The sequence below is a fragment of the Heteronotia binoei genome, chromosome 1, assembly GCF_032191835.1.
Source record: "Heteronotia binoei isolate CCM8104 ecotype False Entrance Well chromosome 1, APGP_CSIRO_Hbin_v1, whole genome shotgun sequence".
NCBI lineage: Eukaryota > Metazoa > Chordata > Lepidosauria > Squamata > Gekkonidae > Heteronotia > Heteronotia binoei.
Window position 1 is genome coordinate 23,573,969 of NC_083223.1, and position 18,340 is coordinate 23,592,308.

Here is an 18,340-nt window from a genome sequence, read left to right on the forward strand (position 1 = left end):
CCTGCAGATCCGCCGGCGTGAGGAGGATGGTCGCACCACTTGAAGGTCAGTGCGAAAATGCCCCATGTGATTTTTGGAATTTACAGTCTTAGGGAAGGGAAAAGCTATACGTAGTCAGACTTATAGGATGGACTTCAGAAAGGCAAACTGATAAACTTAGAACTATGCTGGTTCTAAATCCCATGGTCAGAAATACTTAGGAGGAAGGGGGTTCAGGAGGGGTGGGAGTTTCTTAAAAGCGAAATACTGAAAGCGCAATCACAGATGATTCCTATGAAAAGAAAAAATGGGAAAAGCCTAAAGAAGCTGAAGCGGCTCCATAAACAGCTCTCTAAAGACTTGAGAAATAAAAAAGACTCCTTTAGGAATTGGAAGGAGGGCCTTATAACCAAGAATGAATATAAACAAATCACCAATGCTTGTAGAGAAAAAGTTAGGAAAGCTAAAGCTCAGTATGAGCTTAGGTTGGCCAAATGCTAAAAACAACAAAAAAGGGTTCTTTTCTTATGTTCAGAATAAGAAAAAGAGCAAGGACATTGTAGGCCCATTGCGAGGGCAAGAAAGTGAAATTGTAACAGGTAATGAAGAGAGGGCGGAACTGCTCAATTCCTACTTTTCCTCAGTCTTCTCTTCTGAGGGGAATGGTGCTCAACATGGCAAAAGAAACATATAAGGAGGGTATGAAGTTCCAGCCTAGGATCAGCATAGGGGTAGTACATAAACACTTAGTTTCTTTAAATGAAATGAAGTCCTCAGGGCCAGATGAATGGCATCCAAGGGTTCTAAAAGAGCTTGCGGATGTAATTTCTGAGCCTCTGGCTATTATTTTTGAGAATTCTTGGAGAACAGGAGAGGTGCCGGAAGGTGAATGTTGTTCCCATCTTCAAGAAGGGGAAAAAAGAGGATCCGGGTAACTACCGATCTGTCAGCTGGACATCTATACCTGGAAAAGTTTTAGAACAAATCATCAAACAGTCAGTCCTGGAACATTTAGAAAGAATGGATGTGATTACTAAGAGCCAGCATGGTTTTCTCAAGAACAAGTCATGTCAGACTAACTTGATCTCTTTTTTTGAGAAAATGACTACCTTGCTGGATCGGGGGAATGCTGTAGACATCGTTTATCTTGATTTCAGTAAGGCTTTTGATAAAGTTCCAAATTCTATCCTTGTTGACAAGTTGGTAAAATGTGTTTTGGATCCTGTTACCGTTAGGTGGATCTGTAACTGGTTGACCGATCGCACCGAAAGAGTGCTTGCGAATGGTTCCTCATCCTCTTGGAGAGGAGTGACAAGTGGAGTGCCTCAGGGATCTGTCCTGGGACCTGTTTTGTTCAACATCTTTATCAATGATTTGAATGAAGGAATAGAGGGAATGCTTATTAAATTTGCAGATGATACTAAATTGGGAGGAGTTGCAAACACAGAAGAAGACAGAAACAGGATACAGGATGACCTTGACGGGCTGGAAAACTGGGCTAAAACCAATGAAATGAATTTTAACGGGGATAAATGTAAAGTTCTGCATTTAGGTAGGAAAAATCCAATGCATGGTTATAGAATGGGGGAGATTTGTCTTAGCAGTAGTATGTGCGAAAAGGATCTAGGAGTCTTAGTGGATCATACACTGAACATGAGTCAACAGTGTGAGGCGGTGGCTAAAAAGGCAAATGCAATTTTGGGCTGTATCAACAGAAGTATAGTGTCCAGATCACATGATATGATGGTATCACTTTGCTCTGGGAAGACCTCACCTGGAGTGTTGTGTTCAGTTTTAGGCACCACATTTTAAGGATATAGACAAGCTGGAACGGGTCCAGAGGAGGGTGACGAAGATGGTAAGGGGTCTGGAGACCAAGTCCTATGAGGAAAGGTTGAAGGAGCTGGGGATGTTTAGCCTGGAGAGGAGGCAGCTGAGAGGTGATATGATCACCATCTTCAAGTACTTGAACGGCTGTCATACAGAGGATTGTGTGGAATTATTTTCTGTGGCCCCGGAAGGTAGAATCAGAACCAATGGGTTGAAATTAAATCAAAAGAGTTTCCTGCTCAACATTAGGAAGAACTTCCTGACCGTTAGAGTGATTCCTCAGTGGAACAGGCTTTCTTGGGAGGTGGTGGGATCTCCTCCTTGGAGGTTTTTAAATAGAAGCTAGATGGCCATCTAACAGCAATGAAGATCCTGTGAATTTAGGAGGAGTTTCTTGCATTGTGCAGGGGGTTGGACTAGATGACCCTAGAGGTACCTTCCAACTCCATGATTCTATGATTCTATGAAATGCCTTTTCCAAGCCAATGGGGGAATGAGGGCTTCAAGAGCCACACAATATGTGTGAAAGAGCCACATGTGGCTCCCAAGCCACAGTTTGGCCACCCCTGGTATATTCATTACACACACCACAGCTACTGCTGCCACAACCAAAAGTCAAGTCACTACAGAAATCTAATGCATTTGCTTTCCTTGTGAACTATCCTGTCTTAAGCACCAGCATGTTCTTTGAAGTGTGAGATAACACTGCTTTGTTGGATGGCTTTGGGGGAAAGGCACACTTTCTGAAAGCAGAGATCCAGGTGGGCAGCTGTGTTGGTCTGAAGCAATAGCACAGGGTTGGGAAACCTTTTTTCTGCCAGGGGCCATATGGATATTTATAACATCATTCGCAGGCCATAAAAAATTAGCAACTTAAAAAACAGTGCTCCGCCAAGGGAGAACAATTCAGGCCAGCAAAATTAATGCAAATAATTGTTTTTCTATTTGAAGTCATGTGGGGAGAGCCGAATCTGGCACACACACCCAGCCCGCCACCCTAGGCAAATGCATAGGTCCAGGGCATTTTTGTAGAAAAAGTCCAGCAGGAACTCAGTAGCATATTAGACCACATCCCCTAATATTAGCATATTAGGTCACACACTCATTAGCACATTAGGCCACACCCTCTGGGATAATCAAGTGCAAACTGAACTGTGACAGTAACTTTTCCAGGCCTTGCAGCAATTCTGGCCAGCCAGCCAGGCCCCAGGGAGGCTGCTGCACAGTACATCTGGGCCCTGTGATCCCTACCTGGCCCTGAGGAGGCTGCTGCACAGTGTGGCTGGGCCCCACAATCCTTGCTGGCCAGCCAGGCCCCAGAGGTGCTGCCACATGACTTGGTTCAGCCCAGCAATCCCCGAGGGCCCCAAGTGACCTCAAGGGCTGCATACGGCCCTCAGGATGGAGGTTCCCCACCCCTGCAATAGAACAAAGCTGGAGTTCAGTAGCACCTTTAAGACCAGCAAAGTTTTATTCAGAATGTAACTATATGTAACTCTACTCACTGTCCCCCATTTCATTGTCTGATGAAGTGTGGATGCACATGAAAGCTTACAATCTGAATAAAACTTTGTTGGTCTTAAAGGTGATTCTGAAAGCATGTAAAAATGGGAAGAGTGAGCATGCTCTGTTGTTCTTGCCTTTCAAGATGCAAGCTATTAACTAGTGAGGTAACCACTAGGTGGCAGAATTAGCAAGAGAAATTCCAGAATGCCCATTGCTTTTGGGACAAAGTAATAGGCAACCATAGGGTAATCACTGATTTGTCATGATCCTAACAGGACAAGAAAAGTCCATCTTCTAAAAACTCAGTCATTTCCTTATGTGGCATGATAAGAAGATTTAGGAAAACCAGAATCAAATGTGAAGAAATACAAACCTGTCATTTCAAGGCTGAAGAGTAGCAACAGAAGGTTTTTCTTGCTTGCACTTCTCTCTAGAGCTACTGAAAGTTGCTCTCTCCCAGCAGCATCTTGACTGGCTCCCCAGGGAAACCCAGGCCCTAGGAATTTAGCACCTTTACCACCCACCCCACTTCCTGCTAGCCCAGGGGTGGCCAAACTTGTTTAACATAAGAGCCACATAGAATAAACATCAGATATCTGAGAGAAGGAAGGAAGGAAGGAAGGAAGGAAGGAAGGAAGGAAGGAAGGAAGGAAGGAAGGAAGGAAGGAAGGAAGGAAGGAAGGAAGGAAGGAAGGAAGGAAGGAAGGAAGGAGAAGGAGATGTGGAAAGAAAGCAACTTTAAATGCATTCTCCAAGCTGCTGGCTGTCTTGGGTTGGAGAGGTAATTTAAAGAGAGAAATGCCTTCTCCAAGCTGGCTAACGGATGATATAGGCTTCGGGAGTGTGAAAGAGCCACATGTGGCTCCCAGGTTGCAGTTTGAACATCACTGCGTTAGCCTGTCTCCAACTTCCTGGCCCAGCTGTTTTTCTCCTATTAGACTTCTGAAACTACGGTTGCCAACTCCAGATTGGTAAATTCCTGGAGATTTGGAAGTGGAGCCTGGGGAGGACAGGATTAGTGAGGGAAGGAAGCTCAGTATCATAGAATGCCACACAATCTACTCTCTAAAGCAACACACTTTCTCCAGGGGGACTTAGCCCTGTAGTCAGTTGTAATTCTGGGAGATCTCCAGGTCCCACCCATATTACAGCTGCAGTATTGCCTGAAGAATTCTTGTGGTTCAACCAGTGTTGATACCAACAGAAACTGAGCTGGAAACCTCAGCCTGGAATGAAAGCAGGCACTTGGAATATCTGTCTTGATCCAAAAAGGAGGCATTACTTGTGGGGTAATCTGGGACCAAAACTGTACCAGACTGACAGTGGTTATTAGCCAAGATTTAAGCAAAGCAGGGTACTGTTCCACAAAATGATCCAATACAAGAGATTAAAAAGCGCAGAACAGGAATCCCAGATCCGCCCCTCTGGGTGGAGGAGGGTCTCCCACTTTCAGCTCCCACCTCTATGCTGCTGGTCACCTGTCTGGGAGGGGGGAATTACCCTTCCCCCAAAGGGAGGAAAATCAGAAATTAATCTCATGTGCCTAGATGACCTGGAAGTGATCTGGGTCACATAGGCACATCACATTAATTTCTGGCATTCTTCACCATTCCCAGTAAATGTACCCCCCAAATAGGGTTGCCAAGTACCTCTGCCATCCTGAAAGTGACATCATCACACAGGGGATGTTATGCTAGGGATGCTCTAGGATTTGTAGTAAAATTCCATGGTACCATAGAGCACTAGAGTGTCCCCGGCACGATGACATCATGTCCAAGCGACGTCATCACACCGGGGACAGTGTGTGCCGACGGGGCTCTTTGGGGGCAGGGATTCCCCAGCAGCCTGCTCACTGCCAGCAGGTTGGGGCCCTCCTCCAGTGGGAGCTTGGAGGCCCTAACCCCCAATCCCCTCCCCCAGTTGCTCCAAGGCACCTGGCAACCCTACTGCAGAAGGAGGTGGGGAATCACACCGTAAAGTAAATGAATGCTCAGCATGGGGAAAGATATGCCATACCCACAACTACAAAAAAGGAAACCATTTGGTCAAGTGTATACTGCTGGAAAAAAGTAATGAAAGAACAAGATGCAGGAAATACGACAAGCTGCAGAAGCACAGGGCCCCTGGCCTCAACCTCTGTTCTGAAGGAACAAAAGGAACCTTCAATGGCTATCAAACTGATGGGAGGGAAGTGGGTGGTGTTACCCAAATAGGCGTTCTCCTAAATCGCTTGAGGATTTAGCTTTAAGGAGACAGAGCAAGGGGGGATCTGGGATTCTCCACCCATGTATACCAGGATTTTTCCCTTCAGAGAACTCTCAAACCAGGCAGATGTTCAACCAGAAGGGTTTTTTTTAATTAAAAAGAGGAAGAATAAAACAAAATGCACACAATAAACACACAGAGAGAGCTAAGAGGAACACAGAAAAGGAGAGAGAGCAATTTTAGGGAAGAGTAATAATGAAAGAAGATCTGTGGAAGCAGCAAAGTGGTCAGTGTATCATGACAGAAGAGAGCCCAACAAAGTGTGTGTAGGATCCAAGACAAACACACACTGCTGGAAAGCAGGGTGCTCCAGATATAAGGCACAATGTACTCTGGGACAGATATGACGCATTTGCCAGAAAAACAGTAACTGAATGGGTTTTTCCAAGGTGGACAATGGTGTGGGAGAGTAAATAGAATTAAGCGTTGATTAACTGCTGTTTCATTAAGGTACATGGGTGCAGGGGAAGTAAAGTTGGGTGTTGATGGAATTAATCCAATGGTGAGTCAATAGATCCTAAACAACCCATTGTTCTAAATTATGCTTCTCTCCAGGGTGTGGAGGGGGCAGTTAACAGTCAGCCACTCTTACTTTGCACTTCTGAACTACTTACCCAGGCTCGTTCCTGACTGGCATCCATTTTAGGTCCACTTTGGCCCAAGCAGTGTGTTATGTACCAGTCTGAGAGACGCACGTAGGGCAACATAGTTTATTGCATGGTACAAACACGAGGTAAGAGAGAGAACACGCGGGCCGGGTCCCGCATATATACAGATCCGGAACTATTCACCCTGCTGGCCAGTCCAATGCTGGCCAGCCGTATTTCCCGCCACTCGCTGTGATTGGCGGATGACCAGCGCTCTTCGCGGAGGCATCGGGTCGTCGCCTTTGCCTCCGCAGCTTTAGCGGACTAACGCTTTAACGATGGTACGTTATAACGAAATGGTTGCGCTGTCTGGAATGAAGGCGTTCTATGAACGCCATACACTACACCCCTCCCCCCTCAGTTAGTAACATAGTCCTGTAAGTAGGTGGGAGGCCGGCGCTCTCGAGTCGAACGTCGTGGGGTGGCTTGCGGAGTCGCGATGACTTCGGGCCCCGGCGTCTCCTCGGGAGCCTGAGCATCCGAGGGTTGCGGGGCGAGTTCGGGGGCTTGGTTGGCTTCCGTAGGAGGCGGCAGTGACATGGATGGCGGCGGGGTTGTGGTAGGCTCCTCGGGTTGGACTGCCCCTCTAGTTTCTGTGGGTGCTTCGGGTAGGGTCCTGCGCCGCATCTGGTCGATGTGCCGGCGTAGGATCTGGCCCCCCTCCGTGGATACTTCATAGTGACGGGAGCCCACGACCCGTAGCACCCGCCCAGCCACCCATTCGGGCCCCGCGGCGTAGTTGCGGGCGAACACTGGATCCCCGGCAAAGAACCCCCTGGCTGCCTCTCGGACCTCGGGGGACCCTCGTGTGTCAGCGGCCCGGTCGGGGTGCAGCCTGTCCAGCCTTGTGGTGAGCTTGCGCCCCATGAGGAGCTCAGCGGGACTGACCCCTGTGGCTGGGTTTGGGATGACCCTGTTGTCAAAAAGGAATGCGGCCAGCCTGTGATCCCAGTCGCCCTGCACGATCCTGCCCAGGGCCTCTTTGGTAGTGCGGACCATCCGCTCGGCCTGGCCGTTGGTGGCGGGGTGAAAGGGGGCCGACCTGATGTGCCTTATGAGGTACCTCTGAAGGAAAGCCTGGAACTCCCCCGAGGTGAAGGCGGCCCCGTTGTCCGAGACCAGGGTGTCTGGGATGCCGTGGGTGCATAGGACCCGGCGCAGGGCTCGGATGGCGGCTGCCGAGGAGGTGGATGCTACAGGGAGGACCTCTAACCATTTTGTGTATGCATCCACGATTATAAGGAATATCTGCCCCTGGAACGGCCCCGCGAAGTCTATGTGGAGCCTGGACCAGGGTTTCCTCGTGGTTTCCCACCTTGTGGCCGGGGCGCTGGGTGGGTCCGGCCGCGATTCCTGGCACGCACTGCATCTCCGGACCCAGTCCTCTATTTCTCCGTCCATTCCCGGCCACCACACATAGCTCCTGGCTAGGGCCTTCATCCTCACCATGCCCGGGTGCGTTTCATGTAGTGATGCAAGGACCCTTTTCTGAAGGGGAGGGGGAACCACCACCCGGCTCCCCCATAGCAGGCACCCCTTGTGGGCCGCGAGTTCCTCCCGCCTCATTTTGTACGGTTTGAACTCTCCCCCCAGGTCCCTCTCTGGCCACCCCCTCACCACCCAGTCGAGCACCCTCGCTAGAGTTTTGTCTTTCCCTGTGGCCTTTGCCACTTCGGCAGCGTGTATGGGCTGGTCAGGGAGTGCCTCAATTGACATCACCTGGTGGGCTGGTGCTGGGTCGGGCCCCGTGTCCGGCAGTGGTAGACGACTGAGGGCATCGGCGTGGCCCATTGCCTTACCCGCCCTGTGTACCAGTGTGTAGGTGTATGAATTTAAGAATTGGTTCCATCTCAGCACCCTCTGAGACAGGATTTGGGGGGTTTGCCGGTCGGGGGCTAGCAGACCCAAGAGAGGCTTGTGGTCGGTCGCTATCGTGAACTTGCGACCGTACAAATAATCGTTAAATTTGTGAACCCCCGCTACGATCGCCAGGGCTTCCTTATCTATTTGAGCGTAATTACGCTCCGCTGACGTTAAGGTGCGGGAATAGTAGGCGACCGGTACCTCCCGGCCGTCCGATAGTTGGTGCCCCAGAACGGCGCCCACCCCGTACGGCGATGCATCGCATGCCAGAATGACTGGAAGGCGCTCATCGAAGTGGTGAAGCACCGCGTTAGAGACCAGGACGTCCTTCACTGCCTGGAACGCAGCGGCTTGCTTCTTCCCCCACACCCAAGGAGCTTTTTTGTCCAGTAACCGGTGTAGGGGTTCCGCGATGGCCGCTTTGTGGGGTATGAACGTGTGATAAAAGTTGAGCACCCCCAGGAAGCTCTGTAGCTCCGCTTTGCTCGTGGGGGCTGGGGCTTGTACGATGGCCCTGGTTTTCTCCTCGGTCGGGTGGATTCCCTCTGCGTCCACGGCGAATCCTAGGAACTCCACCCGCGGTACCCCCAGTAAACACTTCTCCCTCTTCACCTTGAGTCCAGCGGTTTGGAAACGACGGAGCACCTCCCTGAGACGGTCGCTGAACTCCTCAGGGTTCGGGGCGGCGATTAAAACGTCGTCGAAAAAGGGCTGGACTCCTGGGATCCCTTTGAGGAGAGCGTCCATTATACTCTGGAAGATCCCCGGAGCTACGCTGACCCCAAACTGTAGCCGGTTCACCTTGAACGCCCCCCTATGGGTCACAATCGTCTGTGCCTCGGCCGTTTTGGCGTCCACCGGAAGCTGCTGGTAGGCTTGTGCCAAGTCCAGCTTCCCAAAAATTTTGGACCCCGCAAGGGCGGCCAGGACGTGGCTGACAACCGGCACTGGGTAGGGGTTATCCTGGAGCGCCTTGTTGATTGTGCACTTGTAGTCGGCACAAATCCTCACGTCCCCATTCGGTTTGACCGGAGTCACTATGGGGGTTTCCCACATGGCGTAATCAACCGGCTCTAGGACCCCTTGTGCTACTAGGCGGTCCAGCTCAGCCTCGATTTTAGGTTTTAGGGCGAAGGGGACTCTCCTTGCCTTAAGCCGGGTTGGTCTGACCGTGGGGTCGAGCGGCAGGGAGATGGCCGGGCCCTTGTAGCTACCCAACGACCCGTCAAAAACCTCTGGGAATTCTCGGCACACCTCCCCGAACCCCCCGGCCATGGTCGTTTGTGACACCTCAACTCTGATTCCTAAGGGGCCGAACCACGTGAGGCCCAACAGGGTCGCCAGTGGTCGCTTGACTACCAGGATATCTAGCGGGCCTCTGAAAGACCCTCGCTCCACGCGCACCCTCGCCCACCCCGCGATCTGGACCGGGTTTTTCTGGAAGTCCCGCAGTACAAAGTCGGCCGGCCGCAGCAGTCTCTTGTAGCCGGGGTGTAACCGCCTTAGGGTCTCTTCCGCAATTATGGAGATGGAGGAGCCCAAGTCCACCTCCATGAGGCAGGGGGCCCCCTCTATGCGGACCGACACCTTAATCTTGTTGGGGGTGGCCAGGGGCAGGTTCATTACCTGTAGCGTGGTGGAGGCCGTGGAGTGGAACTCAGCGGCCTCGTGGTGCGTGGTGGGCCCCGGGCGGTGGGGCTTGGCTCGGCAAGCCCGCGCTATGTGACCGGTCTTCCCGCAGCTCCTGCAGTCCCAGGTCCTGTACTTGCAGTCCCGCCGGTCGTGGGGGTCGCCGCAACTGGCGCAGTTCGCTCCTTGGTTGTTGCGTTGGTTCGATCTTTCATTCGCCCGGGGCCGCTGTGGGGCTCGGGAGGCTGGTCTTGCCGAGCGGTGCATCTGGAGCGCTTCTCCTTCGTCCGGGTGATGGGGGTCCAGCTCCTCGTGGTGGACGGCTTCCGACTTGGCCCTGGAGAACGTCCGGGAGGCACGCTCGAAGGCCACGGCCTCGCTGAAGGCGCCCTGAAGCGTGAGCTCTTCCTTTGCGAAGAGCTTTTGCTGGAGCCTCTCGTCGCGGAGGCCCCAAGCGAACCGATCGGCCAAGGTCTCTTCCAAATTCGGGAAGTTGCAGCTTCCGGCGATCTGGCGCAGGGCGGCCAGGTAGTCTGCAGCGGATTCTCCCTGGGCCTGGTCCCTCTTGTGGAAGAGGAACCGTCGGGCCACCCGCGACGGCTGCGGCAGGAAATGGCCCGTGAGGAGGCGGACGACCTCCGTGTACGTTTTCTCCGTGAGGCAGGCGGGCGCCGAGAGACCCTTTGCGATCTCAAAGGTGGCGGCCCCGCAGACGCTCAGGAGCACGTCCCGCTTCATGCCGTCCTCGGTTACTCGATTCGCCCTCAGGTAGCAATCGACTCTCTCCGAATAGGATTCCCATCCCTCGGGCTTCGTGTGGTCAAAAGCTTCGATGTGACCGGTGTTCCCGCTGGTACTGGTCATGGCGGCGGTCGTTGCGAAGTAGCGATACAGCGATGAAGCGATGGGACGACGAGTTGCCCGGGCGTCTCCTTCGTAGCCCTTGTCGAAGGGCTAACATCCCATCCTCGTCGCCACTGTTATGTACCAGTCTGAGAGACGCACGTAGGGCAACATAGTTTATTGCATGGTACAAACACGAGGTAAGAGAGAGAACACGCGGGCCGGGTCCCGCATATATACAGATCCGGAACTATTCACCCTGCTGGCCAGTCCAATGCTGGCCAGCCGTATTTCCCGCCACTCGCTGTGATTGGCGGATGACCAGCGCTCTTCGCGGAGGCATCGGGTCGTCGCCTTTGCCTCCGCAGCTTTAGCGGACTAACGCTTTAACGATGGTACGTTATAACGAAATGGTTGCGCTGTCTGGAATGAAGGCGTTCTATGAACGCCATACACTACACAGTGTTCTGCATTGAGATATTGGGGTGATGTATGGAGAGGTGATTCTATCTCTAAGAGTATCTCTTGCCCCTCTGCAAGAGGAGGGGTCTTACTGCTAACAGCAGCATTACATCCCTGCTGGTAAAAACTCAGAAAAGATGTAAGACAGCTGTAGGAATTGTCAGAAACTCTATACCCAAACTGCTATAGGGATACCTGGAAACGGGGGATCTCCTTGTTGCTGCCTTCACCCAAATTCCAAATCCAAATTGTACTGATCACACACACCCCCCTCAAAAAAAATGCACACATCTAGTGAGCACCAACAATAAGTGAGGAAATCCTTGTTCAGATCCAAGGGAAAGTGTTGAAGGTCTTGGTGAATCCTAATTCAGCACTTTCACTTTAGATTTTCCCTTTGAAGTTCTTCTGCAGATGATGTCAGAGTTGATGTAAAATCTCACTGTGCCTGGCTCCGTGTAAAAAGCTCGATACAGATCATCTTCAAGTTCTATAACTAGAGGAAGATTTTTCCCCGTGATTCATTTTTGCTTTTAGTAGTTGTTTAACAAGCTTTTTTCAAGACCTCAAGACACCTGAGACAAGAATGAAAGATGATGGTAATAAGCATCATGCTCCTGTTAACACTGTGGTAGCATCAGCAGCACTGAATACAAAATCCAGCTCATCCAAATAGTTGCCATTTTAATTCTGCCTTGGGAAAAGCACTACTGGGGGGGGGAGATAATGTTATAAAGTGAACACAGAATAATTGTCTAGTAACCATGGGCAACAAATCCCTTCTCAGCTGCCCTGCTATGACAGCATAAGAGATGCCATCAGAATTGAAGTCCCACAGCTAGCCTCTAAAATGATCTGCAGCCAATATTATCTAACTCAAATTTGGGTGCTCTTAACTGGATTTGAAGATAAGCATGCAATTTAGTTTTTTGTTAGAGTAGCTGCTAGTTTTCACATAGTTTGCATCACATTTTAAACCAAAAAGGGGGGGGGGGCGGCTTTGAGGCTATCAAAGGACAACAAAATAATGGGGGGTTTTACCTCTTTCGATTAACACAAGTTCAATGGGTACATTGCAGAGTACCACACTGGGTTGGGAAATTTCTGGAGATTTGGGGGTGGTGTCAAGCAGTTTCAAAAGACAAGTCAAGTAGATACAAAACTAAGTTTATTGATAGACTGATATGCTCTCCTGGTACAAGTTCTTGAAAGTGATACTAGAAATACATTGATACAATTCTTTTAAGGCATACTTCAAAGGGTTCCCAAAGGTGGGGGCTAGGGATGCTCTCTAACACATAAACTATCATAAATGTCTACATTATCACAATGTTATCAGTGTCTTATCCTTGCTTTCCCCAGATGTCTCAAACTCCCAAGCAGGAATGTATGGGAAGGTGTTGATTATTCTTTCTCTTGTTAGTTTTGTTTCTTTCTACTCTGCTGCACAAGCAATAAAGTGGGAAGGGAAAGAATAACAGAGCCAAACTACTTTGGTCTTCCATGATGTTTCACAGACCAGGTTTATGGGAGACCATAAAAAAATTAATTACCATTGGAATTTTATCATGCTTGACAGGTGGAGCCTGGGGAGGGGAGGGTTTGGAAACTCAGCAGGGCTGTGATGCCATAGGGCAGGGGTGTCAAATCAGGTCCCCAGAGGGCTCCTATCAGGTCCCTGAGCACATGGCTGTCATCTGCTTCCTTCTTCCTCTCTTGCTTCTTTCTACATCACAGCTTGCTTTGCAAGGCTTGCTCAATCGCACAGGAGCTACAGAGCAAAGGTTCTATTTCCTCCATTGGCTGAGGCTTCTCCTTTGAGGAGGAAGGGGGGGATGGAGAGCTAGCTTTGCCAGGCTCTCTTAATTGCACAGCAGAGCTACTGAGCCATCTATTGGCTGAGGCTCCTCCCCCTCCTGGTCCCCTGGGGAACGAAGGAAAGAGCCAGAGCTTCCTTTGCCCAGTTCACTGGATGCAATGGGAGATACAAAGAAAGCACCTTTAAGACCAATGAGTGCTAATGTTTTAACCATGTTTTAAGTTTTTTTTAAAAATGGTGTTTGTCTGTATCCTTTATAAAGTTTATATCTCTGCTACCTAATCTTAAATAGGTACACATACGGCCCAGGTTGATATGGCTCAACCCAACAAGGTCTCATTTATGTCAGATCTGGCCCGCATAACAAATGTGTTCATCACCCTGCCATAGAGTCCACCATCCAAAGCAACCTTTTTCTCCAGGGGAACCCATCTTGGTTGTCTGGAGCTCAGTGTTAATTCCAGGAGATCTCCAGGGCTCACCTGGAGGTTGGCAATCCTATAAGGAGAAGAGCAAGTAAACTTCCTTGCATATTTTATTCTTGCCCTTTCCACTTGTTCTAATTAAAACAATTTTATTGGTAACATATGGTAACAAAATTATTTCTTAAATCTTAATAACTTCTTTTATCTACCCCATATATTACTTTTTACCCACCCTTCCCTCCGTTACTTGACCCCCGCCGGTGTTATTTACTTATAATGCTAATGTTTAAAGGTACCCTTAACTATTAAAACAAAAACTTATATTCTTCTTCTAAAACTTAATCATTATCAAAAATTGTCCAATGTCCTTTTACTTTCTGCCCTTTTTCTACATATCTTCTAAACTTTTTCCATTCTGTCTTAAATTTTTCCATTTGTAATCCCAACAGAAAAGTCTCTGCACTTTTCTTAAGTTCATATACCAAGATCTTAGTAATTTCTTGCTGAATCATCTGCCAATACTTTTTCGCCCTTTCACAAGTCCACCACATATAGAAAGAACCTTCATGTTTTTTACATTTCCAACATCTATCTGGCATCTTGTTATTCATCTTTGCCAATTTTTAAGGAGTCATATACCACTGTACATCGTTTTAAAACAGTTCTCTTTAATACTATGACACGTCGAAAGCCTCATAGAATTTTTCCACTTGTGTTCCCAAATTTCCATCTGTATTTCTTTATTTACATTAATTGCCCAATTAATCATTCGAGATTTCACTACTTCATCTTCTGTAGACCATTTTAACAGTAATCTATATATTTTTGAAATTAATTTTTCATTATCTCCAAGTAGAACTATTTCCATTTCCGTTTTGTATTTTTAATAATTGATTATATGACAACCACTTTTCTTCACCTATTTCAGCTGTTATTTTAATTACTTCCGCCGGCACTATCCACAACGGTTGCCTCTCATCCCCATATTTCTTGTACTTCATCCATGTATTTAACAAATTATTTCTTATATAATGGTGAGAGAAGAAACCATTCATCTTTTTTTCCCTAATACAAATACGCATGCCAGCCAAATTTGTTTCCGTGATCTTCCAACACTAAGAATTTTTTGTTTAACAGCGTTATCCATTCTTTTATCCACACCAAACAAACTGCTTCTTGATATAATTTTAAATTCGGTAGTTGAAATCCACCTCTCTCTTTTGCATCTGTCAAAACTTTCATTTTAATCCTTGGTTTCTTCCCAGCCCACACAAATTCTGAAATGTTCCTTCGCCATTTATCAAATTGTTTACTTTCTTTCACAATGGGAATAGTTTGAAACAAATACATTATTCTTGGTAGAATATTCATTTTAATTGCAGCAATTCTACCCAGCAATGACAAATTAAGTTTGTTCCATTTTAACATATCTTCATCCATTTTACGCCATAGTTTCTCATAATTATTTTTAAATAAATCAGTATTCTTCATTGTTATCTCCACACCCAAATATTTTACTTTGGAAGTAACTTCACAACCTGTTAGTCTCTGTAATTCTTGTTGCTTATTTAATTGCATATTTTTGCATAGAAATTTTGATTTTTCTTTATTAATACAAAATCCTGCCAACTATTCTTGTATTTTAGCTAACAACAAAAGTGTAACTTGTATGGGGTTTTCATTTATAAACATTATGCCATATGCAAATGCTCTATATTTGTAAGTAAATCCTTTTATTTTTAATCCTATATCTTTGTCTTCTTGAATCTGCATCAGTAATATTTCAAGAGTCATTATAAACAACAATGGGGAAAACGGACAACCTTGTCTTGTGCCTTTGCTAATTATCATAAGAAGAAGAAGAAGAAGATATTGGATTTATATCCCGCCCTCCACTCCGAAGAGTCTCAGAGCGGCTCACAATCTCCTTTACCTTCCTCCCCCACAACAGACACCCTGTGAGGTGGGTGGGGCTGGAGAGGGCTCTCACAGCAGCTGCCCTTTCAAGGACAACCTCTGCTAGAGCTATGGCTGACCCAAGGCCATTCCAGCAGGTGCAAGTGGAGGAGTGGGGAATCAAACCCGGTTCTCCCAGATAAGAGTCCGCACACTTAACCACTACACCAAACTGGCTCTCTTCTGTAAGGTCTGCATTTATACATAGCCTTGCACGTTGTTCAGTATATATCGTTTTTATCATTCTAATACAGCTTTCTCCCGATTCCATCTTCTCCATTACTGCAAACGTAAAGTCCCAGTTTAAATTGTCAAATGCTTTCTCTGCATCCACAAAGAATAATGCTACTTCCTTTTCTGGATGTCTTTTGTAATATTCTACAATATTTACAACAGTTCTGATATTGTCTCTTATTTGCCTTTTGGGAAGAAACCCTGCTTGATCCTCCTTTATAAAATTTATCAAATGTTGTTTAAGCTGTTCTGCCAAGATTCTTGTATATATTTTATAGTCATTATTTAATAATGAAATTGGTCTATAATTTTTAACATTTGTGACATCTCTATCTTCCTTTGGTATCAACGAAATAGCTTCCTTCCATGTGTTTGGTATTTTCCCTTTTATTCTTACCACGTTCATCAACTTCTGCAATTTCGGTGTTAACTCATCTTTAAAAGTTTTAAAATATTTAGCTGTATATCCATCTGGCCCAGGTGCCTACCTTTCCACTGGTTCTAGATCAACCAAGGTTTGTGAGTAGTTACTCGCATACAGAGCATCCCCCTGCAATGTCAGTGCCCAACACAGCAAATTATTCTGCGATGCCTTTTATGGTGGCCTCAGAAGGAAAGATCTGCATGGAGGCCCCCTGTTTTTTCTCTCTTCCTTTATGTAGATATCATTTGTTTATCCAATAGATTTATATCGGGGTGGCCAAACTCATTTAACGTAAGAGCCACATAGAATAAACTTCAGTTGTTTGAGAGCTGCAAGACAGGAAGGGAAAGAAAGCAACTTTAATTTTCAAAACATTCTCCAAGCCACTAGCAGGCTGGCTTGGAAAATTTAAAGAGAAATGCCTTCTCCAAAGTGGCTGATGGGTGGGGGGGGGGCCTCGAGAGCCACTCAATGTGTGTGAAAGAGTCACAGTTTGGCCACCCCTGATTTATATCCTGCCTGTTTGCAAGCTGTGCATGAGGTGGCTTTGTTTAGCGGCTTATTCATTTCATTATTGGAAAGGGCTGACCTGCACTGAAACTAGACAAGACCTTTTTTGGAAAAGTCTTGATTTTTTGTTTACTGGACAGTAAAGTCAGCTGCTGATTAGTGGAAATATGAGGCTGAAACTTGCTTTTTTAAAAAAAGAAAAAATGGTGGTAGTGATGGAAAGTGCTGCCAAATCACAGCTTTGTTCTACTGCTTCAGACCAACAAGGCTGCCCACTTGGATCTAAAACCCCCCAACAGTCTTTACGTTTTGGAAGGAAAGTGGTGCCATCTAGCCACAAGGAATAGGAGCCCGGCTTGCAAAAGCCCTCTTTTGGCAGCAAGATGTCAGGGGCAGGGCGTGTCGCTCCATCCAGCAGAGGCGTGCCGTTTCCACTCCGCATGACTGCAGACGGGCATCAAACCAAGGCGAAAAGGTCGGCGCCCGCAGCGCTCAGGGGGTGATCCAAGCCGAGATCAACCGCGGGGCTACCAAACCGGGGAGGGAGGATCGCTTCTAGCAGGCCAAGTCGAAGTCGTCCCACTCCTGGTTGTATCCGAGCACTTGGTGGCAGATGCGGGACGAGCGGGTTCAAGTGACGAAGTCCTCCATGGCGCGGGTGAGCAGGAAGGCCGGGTCGGTCACCACCTCGGGCCCCACCCGCGAGTTGACCTGCTCGACGAAGGTGACGGCGGCGTTTATGTGCTGCGCCATGCGGAGCAGCGAGGACAGAAGGACGAGGACGAGACACGCTTGGCCTGCTCCAGGGAGCGCTTGGAGGCCACCAGCCCTAGGGTGCGGAGCTTCTCCAGCATGGCGGCCGTACAGCGCGCCCGGAAGGCCGCCGACTTGGGCGCCTTGCCCAGGTCCCTGATGCGCCGTGCCAGCTCCCACAAGGCCCAGCTGAGCTGGTTGTAGCGCGTGGAGTCCTCCCAGCTCTGCAGGCGGTAGCGGCGCAGGACGCGCAGCCCGGCCAGGTTTCCCGAGGCCGCCTCCCAGCCCAGGTCGAGCTTCTTGAGCAGCTTCTGCTCGTGGAACTTCAGCTTGCGCACCATCGCGCCGCCCGGGAAGGGGGCAGAGGCACTCCAAAAGACCACCAGGCGATGGAACCCGCAGGGCTCCACCCCAAGCGCTGGAGTAAGAAAGGCGATCCCGTTGCATTCATTGGCTAGCCTTGCAGACGGCGGAGTCGGTCCCTGGGCCGCGCCTTCTGGTACAGAAGCCAGAAAAGACGAAGCGCGAGCGCTGCAAAAAGGGGAAACCTTTATGGTTCTCCTAGCATAAAAAGCAGACGCGGCAAGAAAGAGCAGTGGGCTGCGCTCAACCCGCAGGGATAGAAGGCGAGGTCCTCCTGGAGAGGCGAGGCTAGCCCGATTCTCGCCAGATCGGGGAAGCTGAGCAGGGCCTACCAGACTGGTGTAGGTAGGGGTTAACGAGTCAAGAGCAGGGGTGGCCAAACTCGATTAACGTAAGAGCTACGTTATAGAATAAATTTAAAGTCTTGGTACATTCTAGTTGAACTTAAGACCTTTGGTCATAGAAGCCAATAAAGGAAATAGAACAGAATAAAAGTCAGATGTTTGGGAGAAGGAAGGAAAGAAGGAAGATGGGGTGGGAGTGGTGAAAGAAAGTAACTTTAACGGCATTTTCCAAGCCACTGGATGGCTTGGCGGGGGTGGTGGGGGGTGGGCTCCCTCTGGGAATCCTACCCCCCCCAGGGAAAGTGCATGCGCAATACATAGCCTCTCCTCTCCCGGTGTAGTGAACGCCGCGTGGTCACTGTCTGGCTATGCCTGGCAGATGGTCACTGCAATGGCCTCTCCTGCATTACTGCATCCGTAGCAACACCTTCTCGCTGGTCCCCCCCGTTTTCACAGAGTTTGCTACGTCATGGTGCGACCGAATTGTC

General features: G+C 48.6%; 1 pseudogene; it reads right to left on the reverse strand.

Moving 5' to 3' along the window:
- Nucleotides 1-16,947: 16,947 nt before the first annotated feature.
- Nucleotides 16,948-17,486, reverse strand: LOC132589002 (U3 small nucleolar ribonucleoprotein protein IMP3-like; annotated as a pseudogene).
- Between the last annotated feature and the right edge of the window lie 854 nt (nucleotides 17,487-18,340).